Here is a 12060-nt window from a genome sequence, read left to right as displayed (position 1 = left end):
AGGTATGAATGTAAAGAAGCTAGAAAACTTCCATTTTTGTCCATTCATTTGCAGGTCCAGCATCAAAATCATTTATAGTCGTCTTTTAGTGAATCCAAATGCTAATTCAGCAAACAATTACTTTTTTATGCAACCAGTGGTTTATTAAAATCTTTATTAAATGTTTTAGTCCATTTTCTTTGCTTTCACAAGTATGTTGTGAGTAACTGATTCTGTGATTGATGGTTTAAGTTCTTGCCATACTTCATAGCTAGCAATAAATTTTCATTATGGAGTTCTACAGAAATGAAGTGTGTGATAAATCAACCCAAATGTGTTCTGACCTTAACAGAGTTCCTAGTCCTATTCTCTGGTGAATTACGTCTCTTTTCTAAATGAAGACTCACCACCATAATTCCAGCTCCTTGTGGGCTCTAGTTCGTTATTTGAAGTTTTATTACAATATGTCATGAGCATTCAGGAAACATGACATGAAATATTCTTTGAGAGGTCAGCTTCAAAAGCACCATTGTGGTCAATCACATAGATGGATAGCTACATAGCCAGACTCTAAAGCAATTTCCTACTATCAGTTGCCAGCCATCTGCAAGGTGAGCTGAGTTGTTCAGCTGGCCACTTTCCATGCCCCTGTCTTCCACTCAAAAGACGGCTAAGTACTCCATATGAAGTCCTCTGCCAGATCCTGGTCTACAAAGTTCCTTTCTCCGAGTGAAACCAATATACATTAGGGATTATTCTACAGTAAAATGGGTGTTAGTCATTTTTCAACTATTTATCCAGATCCCATGATGTACCAGGTGCTTTCTTAGGCAAAGGGATACCAGAGTGAACTAGACTGACAAGGATCCCTGTCCTCTTGGAACTTGTATTTTAAAGACCCTGATAAGTGCAGGATGCCATGGAAGTCCAATTAAAGAAGATCTAACCAATCTGAGAGGCCAGGGTCAGGGAAGGCTTCTCAAAGGTGGTGATACTTCAGCAAAGCTTGGAAGGACAAAAAGGAAAAAAAAAAACTAGATAAAGAAACCACTCTAGACGAAATATAGGAGGTGTGAAGTAACAGGTTACAGTTGGGAAACTGCTGGCTGGTTGATACAGCTGCTGCTTTATCAGAAAACAGCAGAGTGCCATTAAAATATTTTAAGCAAAGAGTTTCATGATAGTATTTGCATTTTAGAGTGCTCACTCTGGCTGCAGTACAGACAATGGACTGGGGAGAATCCAGAGAGCCCAATTAAGCAGCTGGTGACATAATTCTGATCACCTGGCCGGAAAGAAGAATATAAGATTTGTACCAAAGTTACGGAGGAATTGGAATCTACAGGACTTTGCAACCCATTAGGACAGAAAAGCACTGAGTGAGTGGCTATAAATGCAACTGCTTGAGTCATGGGTCCTTGAGAAAACTCTTTTTCATTAAACAAACATTAAAGGGATTTTATAGTGCCCTCAGAAAACCTAAACTTAGACCACCTTCCCAGCCTCTGGAGACCCAACATCAGTTTCTGAGTTAAAGAGAGTAAGTTATTCCTGGGGACAGAGAAAGTAATTGTTCTCTCAGAGAAGGGCTTCGATGACTAAGAATGAGCAGTGTATTATCAGGGGCTGCAAGGGCTTGTTATTGTCTTCATTTTGACTACCTAACCTACAGAGGCAGCACAGTGGAAATTGGTAACAGGCTGTGTATGAGAGAAAGAAAGAGAGACAATCTGGGGCCCCCATTATTTCTGCCTGCCTACCAGCTACTCCCTTGCTCCTAGGAACAACACTTCAGTTTTCTGTTGAGAAACCACATTTCTCCTGCTCTCACTCACTTAGTTGTGGGGCAGAAGACCTGGTTAATAAGAGTACCTTATTTCCCTGCCATGGTTCAGGGATGAGCAGGGATGGAAGCTGGGCCAGTCAGCACCACAAATACTGGAATTTCAACAAGTGAAGCTATCTCTCCTTTATGGCTGACCTAATAGGTATATATTAGGAATTTCTGGGAGCCACCCTGCCCTCATGAGAAGAGAGCCTGTTTGAGAAAGAAGGTAATCTAGAGGAGAACAGGGCATTGTTTGAGCATCTCATAGCAGCCATGCCTGATACCCCATTTGATTCCCATGTTTTCAGTCCAGTGAGCCAATTTGCAGTTAGGCTTCTGTTATATGCAACTGACAGAGTCCCTTTTGCCTCACAGATGGGAAGAAAATAATTATTTTTTCTATATTTTCTGAATTAGTACTATTTCATTCCATTTTCTTCTCTTTTTCTCTTTTCTCTCCCCTCTCACAATCACACCGTCTCCTGGAAGAGCTGGGGAAGATATGGACAATGATCTCCTGGCCACTAACAGTCCTGCAGTTTCTCTAGTCCACATCCCAACACCTCATATCTCAGTGCAAAGCCTTGAGGAGTTAACCTCCCACAAAAAGTTTCTTGAGCCCAAATAAACTAGTTCTTTCCTTATCATAAACTGTCTTCTAATGCAGAAGACAGATTTAAAGCATATGATGTAAGCTGGTTGCGGTGGCGCATACCTACGATCTCAGTGGCTCAGGAGGCTGAGGCAGGAGGATCACAAGTTCAAAACCATCCTCAGAAACTTAGTGAGACCTGGCTTAGCAACCCAGGGAAAACCTGTCTCTAAATAAAGTAAAAAGGGCTGAAGATGAGCTGGTGTTGTGGCTCAGCTGTAGTGTGCCCACCTAGCATGTGCAGGGTCCTGGGTTGGATCTTCAGCACCACATAAAAATAAATAAATAAAATAAAGGTATTGTGTTCAACTACAACTAAAAAACAAATATAAAAAAAATGGCTGGGGATGTAGCTAAGCACCCCTGGGTACAGTCGTCAATACCAAAACAAACAAACAGCAAATGATGTTATTAAGCACCTCCTTTGTTGACTGGTATGCTAGAGTAGTAGATTGTTACCCTGGCACAGCCCCCAGTGAAGTCCCTGTGCCCATGTTCTTTACTATATTAGTTTCCTGCTCTCCCCAGCTCCTAGATGAATTCTATTTCCCTAACCCTAGAACTTAGCCCTGTGACTTGCTTTAGCTAACAGAATGAGACAGAAGTGATGTGTGACTCCCAATGTTAAGCTTTCAAGTAACTAAACTGCATTCCAGAGCAAAGCTCCATCAAAGATAAAAAATAAAAGCAAGAAGGAATTAAATAATTTAGCACTGACAATATAAAACTGACATTGTCCAGCATGCAATCAAAACTTAGCAGGCATGCAAGAAAAAAAAAAGGCAGGAAAATACATCTCACAGTCAGGAGAAGAAAAAATCATTCAATAGAACCAAAACCAGAAAGGAGACAAATGACTGAAATAGAAGATAAGGATGTTAACATAGCTACCATACTATGATCCATATGTTCAAGAAGGTAGAAGAAAACATAGGTAGGTTTAAGGAGAGCCAAGGAAATTACAAAAAAAAAAAACAAAACAAAACAAAAACAAAGCAAAGTGAACTTGTAGAGATTAAAAATAAAGTGTCAAGATAGAAAGTACATTGGAGGGGCTAGAGATATGGCTCAAGTAGTAGCACGCTCACCTGGCATGCGTGAGGCACTGGGTTCGATCCTCAGCACTACATACAAATAAAGATATTGTGTTCATCTAAAAGCTAAAAAATAAATATTAAGAAAAAAGAAAGTACATTGGAGCTGGGTACAGAAGTACATGCCTAAAAATCCCAGCAACTATGGAAGCTGGGGCCAGCCTCGGCAACTTAATGAGGCCCTAAGCAACTTAGTGAGACCCTGTCTCAAAATAAAAAATACAAAGGGCCAGGGATGTAGCTCAGTGATTAAGTGTTCCTGGGTTTAAAACTTGGTGCCATTAAAAAAAACATTGAGTGAGATTAACAGCAGATTATACACACTGCAAAAGAAACAATTAATGGATTAAAACATACATCAATAGAAACTATCCCAAAAGAAATAGCAAAAAATATAACTGAGAAATACAAAAAAAGAATAAATATCAATGAGCTATGGAACAATTTCAAACTGCTTAATAACAGATGTTCCTGGACTCTCCGGACAAGAAGGGGACAATACAGAAAAATAAATTGAAGAAGCAAAGGTAAAAGATGCTCTAAATTGTATATATATGTATATATGTGTGTGTTTATATATTATATACAATGATATTATATATTGTACATGATATTTCTTGTGTTTGGGATTAATTAATTTATAACATATATTATAAACATTTATAACATATATACACATGCCCTCAAGCATCTTGATCTCAAACACAAAAAACATGAAGAATATTACACCAAGACACATCATAATCAAATAGCTTTTGAACCAGTGATAAAAAACAGCCAGAGAAAAATCATTTACAGAGGAACAAAGATGAAACAGCAAATGTCTCATCAGAAACAAGGTGAGCCACAAGACAACATTGCAACATCTTTAAAGACCCCCCCTGTCAACCTATAATTCCATACTCAGGGAAAATAACATCCCAAAAAAAAGCTAAAATAAAGATTTGTTTTTCCAGACATGCAAAAATTGAAAGAACCCTTCATCAGCAAATATACATACATTATAGGAAATGTTAACCTGAAAGTCCTTCAATGAGAGGACAGTGATACCAGACAGAAATTCAGATCTGCACAAAGGAAGGAAGAATACCAGAAAAATATACATGTAGGTAATAAAAGTTTCTTCTTTCTTTTCTTTTTTTCTTTTTTTTTTTTTTTTTCTGAGATAAGATATTGCCATGTTGCCCTGGCTGACCTCAAACTCCTGGACTCAAGCCATCCTCCTGCCTCAGCCCCCTAAGTATCTGGGACTACCACTGCACCACATTAATTTTTCTTATTTTTAAAATTTCTTCAAAACCTGGTTCTGTTTCTAGGTTATACTTCCAACCAAATAATTTTTGCTATTGTTGTGGGTAAACAAAGCCATTTAAATGGTTCATGTTTTGTAAACATTTCTGTGATCTAAATATTCACTCCATTGTTAATGTTTTACCTCACTCTCCCTGCAAATTATACACCGCCTAGAGTCCCCATACATTCCTCTCTGCTATCTTTTTATAAAATAAATTCCTATGGCATTACTTCCCTTCCACCTCCTGTACTTAGGATGGATCCCTGGTCTCATGCCTGCTAGGCAAGCACTTGATCACTCAGCCAGATACCCGGCCCTAATCATGTAGTACAATTTTTTTTTTAAAAGAAAGTACATACATGTGACTAGGTGAAGAGGTAAACATATAAAAGGCTACATTTTGTAACTTGTTTTTCCACACACACATATGTACACATATAAAATGTGCATAAACATCAGGTTATTTTAAAAATATCTTGTTTATGGTGGCGATCCAGGAAGAAATATTTGAAAGTTAGAAAGGATCAAGTTGGTAGACTTTTGCAAGGGGAATGAGTTCCTCAAGATTTTGTCGAAAAGGTTTTGCAAATGTTTGCATTTATTATAATTACATAAGAAAAGAACCCTTTGTTGGACACGCATGTATAATTATTTATGGATGATATGACACAATATCTACAATTTGCTTAAATATACTCCAGCAACAACCAAAAAAAAAGAAGAAAAAAGAAAAGAAAAGAAAGAAAGGAAGGAAGGAAGGGAGGGAGGGAAAGGAAGAGCAAAATATAAACCTTAAAATATGTAGAAGTGGTAGAGTGATTGCCTGGCATGCACAGGACCCTGTGTTCCATCCCCAACGCCACAATAAATAAATAAAGTATGAAGAAGTGCTGATCATTTCCTAAGCTGGGTGATGGGAGTTGGCTCCACTGTCTACTTTTAACTATGCTTATGCGATGTAGAAACTTAAGTAGTTTTTATGGGCCATATGTCTATACTTCCTCAGTCTATTTTTCTGGATCAAATCCTTTTCTAGGTGTATGAATTCCTTCAGTTGTTATTCAAGAACGATTTTTAGACCAAATCTGGTGGTTGAACCCCGCCCTCAGTTTTAATCTACGAGTCACAATACGGAAAAAATAAAGCCCGCCCCCGACGCCGCCGGCAGCCTGGGAGTCGGGATCCGTGTGGGGACCCGCAGCGCAGCGGGTCCTGGAGCCGGGGGCCTCTTCTGCCTCTTCCGCGGCTCCAGCCTCGGCTGTCTCTAAGCCCTGGCGTCGCCGCTGGGCGCGGAGCCCTTGAAGGCACGGGTTCGCGCTGCTCCCGCGGCATCGCGGTGGTCCCGGACGTCCCGGAAAGCCCGGGGCCAGCGCGGGCACAGCCGCCGTGTGAACACCGCTGCTGGAGCCTGAGTGGAAGGCGGCCTCGCAGCCCGATGCTGGAACCCAGCTGGAGAAGCGCGGCGCACACGCCCTGAGCAGCAGCTGGCTACAAGGCTTTGGCCAACCAAGTGTTCACCAGGTTGCTGTTGTCATCTTCCTTAATTTTTTTTTTTTTTTTTTTTTTTTTTGCACGGGCCCTGTTAACAACTCCAGTGTTGACTCTTTTTTTTTTTTTTAATATTTATTTTTCAGTTTTCGGCGGACACAACATCTTTGTTTGTATGTGGTGCTGCATACATGCCAGGCGAGTGCACTAACGCTTGAGCCACATCCCCAGCCCAGTGTTGACTCTTATGCATGAAACATTTCCTCAACACACATTCCTCAGGAAAGGTCCACTCAAGGTGTAAAAGGCCTACTCTATTTTCTGAGTGCCCGGCTCATAGGCGCCCTTTCCAACAGGTGGGGGAGGAAGACTTTCCTCCCTGACACTGTATTCTCTACCGTCTTCCCTATCCCACTGATTAGGATTAGTCAATGGTGGTATTTTGCGATGATTTCCGTGTCTGGAGTCTTCTCAGTCACGTTCTCTATGATATTTACCTTTGTAGCTGATGTCACTCAGGAGCACGAGCAAAGTACTGCTTGTGGATGGGTCTCAGCCACTTTTGCAGCTAGTCTGGTCAGCAGCCTAGCCATTGGAGCTACTTATGGAGATAGCCTGGTTGTGCTGGTGGCCACAGTGATGGCTCTTCTGGATGTCGGTTTCCTCTTGGTGTCTGCTTCAGAATCTTTGCAGAGAAATTGAGACCAGTTTCCTGGGGAGCTCAGATTTCTTGGAAACAAGCAGACCCTTTTGCATCATTGAAGAAAGTTGCATCACATCATCATCATTAATCTGCATCACCGTGTTTCTTTCATATCTTCCCGAAGCTAGACAGTATTCAAGTTTTTTTTTTCTCTATCTCAGGCAGGTCATAAGCTTTGGATTGGTAGGAATTCTGTCTATTGTGGTTCAGATGGTCTTTCTTAGCATTTGAATGAGATCGCTGGGGAATAAGAATACTGTTTTTGGGCTGGGGTTGTGGCTCCGTCATAGAATGCGTGAGGCACTGGGTTCGATCCTCAGCACCATACGGAATGTGTGAGGCACTGGGTTCGATCCTCAGCACCACATAAAAAATAAATAAATAAATAAATAAAGTTATAAAAAAAAAATACTGTCCTTCTTGGCTTGGGCTTCCAGTTGGCCTGGTATGGTTTTGAATCTCACGCCTGTCATCAGGCCACTTCATCAGTGGGCAGCAGGGACAGTGGCTGTCATGTCCAGCATCACATTCCAGGCAGTACATGCTGTTGTCTCTCGGCTGGAAAAGTCGGATCAGCAAGAAGTTGCCCAGGGGATCATAACTGCAATAAGAGACTATACAATGTCCTGGGGCCAGCACTGCCTAAATTCTACATTTTCCATGTAGAACTGACCGAATTGGGCCCAGAATTGAATTCTAACAATGATGTCCTGGAGGGAGCTGTCATCCCAGGCCCACCATTTTTATTTGGAGCATGTATAGTTTTTATGTCTTTTCTGGTTGCCTTATTCATCCCTGAATATGGGAAAGCCAGTGGAGTTCAAAAACATAGCAACAGCATCAGCAGCAGCCTACCCAATACCCCAGAATGAGGCAGTGATGAGGACATTGAGCCACTGCTACAAGATAATAGCCTCTGGGAGCTCTCCTCCTTCAAAGAACCTGGGAATCAGTGCACTGAACTGTAAACTCAGCAGAAAATTGGATTCTATAGACACCACTTCTGAGAATCATGGAGCGATCTATAACACATGGAGACTTCCTGGTGCTGGAAAGGTGATGCTAGTGGCATGCTCTGGGCCAAGTTTGATAAGTGACTCCTTCTGTTCCTCTGTCCTTTCTCCGCTCCCTCCTCCCATTTCTTTTAATAAATAAAGTTTTTAATTAAAAAGTTTTTACTTATACATTAGGAGAAGGTAAGATCTGAAATTTTTCCCTGCAGATAATGTACAATTCTCAAAATTATTTGGAGTCTGCACTTTGAAACTCAAATAGAAAAAGTCATGTCTGATAGAAAGGATAGATTTCCATTAACAACTGGAGTCATATTTCCATGCCTTTTTCAGTGGAAGGTGCATAATTATAGTAGAACAACCATCTTGGGCAAGATTTCAAGTAATGAATTCCTTCTTTTTTTCTTCCTTCCTCTTTCTCTGAACTATTCCAGCTTAGCCCAGAGGAATTAATGAGTGGCCATTCTTAAGAGTCACCCAGTATCAGAGATCTTTTGCCTTTGTCCAAAGGTCTCCCTTTATTTTCTCTACATCCTATGCTTATCTAAAATGAACAATAATAACATGGATTAATGGTAACCTTAACCAGCTAAAGAAAATCTTTCTTACAAATTCAAATATGTTGAACTAGCAACTCAGATTCCTGGACCTAGTGTCCTGATCAGATTCAGGGTGATTTTACTGAAGGAAAAATATATCAAGCCTAAGATGATTTTAAAGATTGAAAAAAGGGCTGGAGATGTGGCTCAGCGGTAGCGGCGCTCGCCTGGCATGCGTGCGACCCGGGTTCGATCCTCAGCACCACATACCAACAAAGATGTTGTGTCTGCCGAGAACTAAAAAATAAATATTAAAAAAAAAATTCTCTCTCTCTCTCTCTCTCTCTCTCTCTCTCTCTCTCTCTCTCTCTCTCTCCTCTCTCACTCTCTCTTTAAAAAAAAAAAAAATTAAAGAAGAGCATGATTATGTTTAAAAAAAAAAAAAAAGATTGAAAAAAAAAAAAAAAAGTACATCAAGCCCAGCGCAGTGCTTCGTGACTATAATCCCAGCTACTAAGAGGCTAAGGCTGGAGGAACCCTTGTTTGAAGCCGGCTTGGGTAACTTAGCAAGACTCTTACCCACACAATTTCTCTCTCTCTCTCTCTCTCACACACACAAAACCATAGACACAAGCATTCTAGTGGCAACAAAGAAAGTGGAGGGAGTTTCTAAGAAAGTTTTTAACAATTTGAACATTCCTAAAACAGGATGAGAGTAACTCAATATCAGTAGAATTTACGTCCAAGTTCAGACTCATAATACATTATTACTATTTGTTCCTTCCCATGCCTCCCATGTCCTACTTCTCAGTTGTTCTCTTCTATCACACTCATGCCTTAACTGCTGTGAAGTATGCATTTGTTTTCAATTTATCTTTTTCTCATTCTGTTTATCTGATTTTTTAATCTCATGGGAAAATCACACCAAATTCCTTTCCAAAATATGAGGGCTTAGTGAAGTTCAATTTCACTATAAGAGTCTTGCTAATTTTTTGCAATATTTTGTGGACAAAGAAAACTTTACAGACTTATATATATTTTAAAAGCTGCACAGTATATGGACCATTACCTAGGGCCCACCTTTAGCAAAGTACTCCTTTGGAAGTTTTATGATATGAAATATATGTAGATATTTGTAAGAGTTCTAATTTTTTATGGGGCACTGTGTAAATCTTGTATTTATAAATGTAATGAAGGTATTGACAGAAAATAAAACTTTTATAAAGGATTGTGTACATTTAAAAGAAAATATATTTTGAAACTTGTTCTCAATGAACAGAGATAACATATCTTTTTACTATGCTGGTGGATTTTAGGTTTAATCTTCCTAATGCATAATACATTTGCAATGGATACTTTATTTTTTGCTTTTTAAAATTTTTACTTTATTTGTTCTAATTAGTTATACATGTCAGTAGAATGCATTTGACATATTGTATATAAATGGAGCACAACTTCTCATTCCTCTGGGTATTCATGGTGCTCATACCAGTAGTGTAATCATACATGTACATAGGGTAATAATGTCTGTCTCATTCTACCATTCTTACAATCCCCATAGCCCCACCCCTCTCCTCACTCCCCTCTGCACAATCCAAAGTTCCTTCATTTTTCCCTACCTGCCCCCCCCACATAAAGATCAGCATTTGGTCTTTGGTTTTTAGGGGTTGGCTTATTTCATTTAGCATGATATTCTCTAGTTCCATCCATTTACCTGCAAATGCATAATTTCTTCCTTCTTTAAGGCTAATGATACTCCATTGTGTATATGTACCACATTTTCTTTATCCATTCATCTGTTGAAGGGCATCTAGGTTGTTTCCATAGTTAAGCTAATGTGAATTGAACTGCTATAAACATTGATGTGGCTGCATCACTAAGTATGCTGATTTTAAGTCCTTTGGGTATAAACCGAAGAGTGGGATAGCTGGGTCAAATGATGGTTCCATTCCAAATTGTCTGAGGAATCTCTATACTGCTTTCCGGAGTGGTTCCACCAATTTGCAATACAGGGTATTGATTTAACATTCCAGCAGCCATCTTAAATGTTAACCGCCGTCTTATGAGATGAGTTTCACTTTCCTGTACTTCCTCCTACCTGAACTCCCCCCATCCCCATTAGTACCTACCCCATGGTAGCATAACCATAAGCCGTCCCCTTTGCTCTGGAAAGCCCCATGGTGCCATCGATTTAAGCCAATCCCTGGCTATTCCCCACTCACCTAGCTCTGATGCAAGTATCCCCGAGCCTATCCCATAGTGCCACAACTACAAATCCAAACCCCTACTCCACAAAAGCTGAACACCAAATATCACAAGTGCCTCTCTCCACTCTATAGAGGGATGGCCTTCTTTGTCAGCTTTGACAAATAAACCTTTGTGTGGATATCTGCCTGATCTTCATCCTTCATTTCCTGCTCGCCTTCCTCTCACTTTCTCATTTTTCTTTCAAGCTGTCCCACCAGCAATGTATCATTGTACATTTTCCCCCACATTCTCACCAATACTTATTATTGCTTGTATTCTTGAAAATCGCTATTCTGACTAGAGTGAGATGAAATCTTAGTTTTGATTTGCATTTCTCTAATTGTTAGAGATGATGAACATTTTTTCATGTTTGTTGATCAATTGTATTTCTTCTGTGAAGCGTCTGTTCAGTTCCTTAGCTCATTTATTGATTGAGTTATTTGGGATTTTTTTGTTTGTTTGTTTGTTTTGGTGTTAAGTCTTTGAGTTCTTTATGTATCCTGGAGATTAGTGCTCTATCTGAGGGGCATATGGTAAAGATTTTTCCTATTCTGTAGGCTCGCACTTCACATTATTGATTGTTTCCTTTGCTGAGAAGCAGCCTTTTAGTTTGGATCCATCCCATTTATTGATTCTTGATTATCCTTCATGTGCTTTAGGAGTCTTGTTAAAGAAGTCAGGTCCTAAGCCTACATGATAAATATTTGGGCCTACTTTTTCCTCTATTAGGCGTAGAGTCTCTGTTCTAGTAAGTCTTTGATCCACTTAGAGTTGATTTTTGTGGAGAGTGAGAGACAGAGGTTTAATTTCATTTTGCTACATAGGATTTCCTGTTTTCCTAGCACCATTTGTTGAATAGGCTACCTTTTCTCCAGTGAATGATTTGGGCACCTTTGTCTAGTATGAGATAACCATATTTATATGGGTTTTTCTCTGTGTCTTCTACTTTGTACCACACAATGGATACTTAAAAAAAAATAAAAAGAAATAAAGAAAAGAAAAAGAAAGACACATAATGAAAGCTGCAATTCTGATTAAATCCTGTACTTTAGAAAGTATTAATTAGAAGGCACTAATATAACTGGAAATATAAAGACCTTGTGACCAGCCACATTTAGTTGATTAATTCAGAATATTTGTTAGTTTTTTCCCTAACACAGTCCTTGAGAAAACAACTTTGAATTGTCTTATTATAATCTTATTGTTACTAAATATGAAAGTTA

At 39.5% G+C, this 12060-nt stretch overlaps 1 pseudogene; it reads left to right on the top strand.

Moving 5' to 3' along the window:
• Nucleotides 1-8006, top strand: part of LOC113179483 (hippocampus abundant transcript-like protein 1) — a 45514-nt pseudogene extending 37508 nt beyond the window's left edge.
• Nucleotides 8007-12060: the final 4054 nt, after the last annotated feature.

The sequence above is a fragment of the Urocitellus parryii genome, chromosome 6, assembly GCF_045843805.1.
Source record: "Urocitellus parryii isolate mUroPar1 chromosome 6, mUroPar1.hap1, whole genome shotgun sequence".
Taxonomy (NCBI): Eukaryota; Metazoa; Chordata; class Mammalia; order Rodentia; family Sciuridae; genus Urocitellus; species Urocitellus parryii.
The sequence above is the reverse complement of the archived record's forward strand: the minus strand, read 5'-3'. Positions and strand labels throughout refer to the sequence as shown.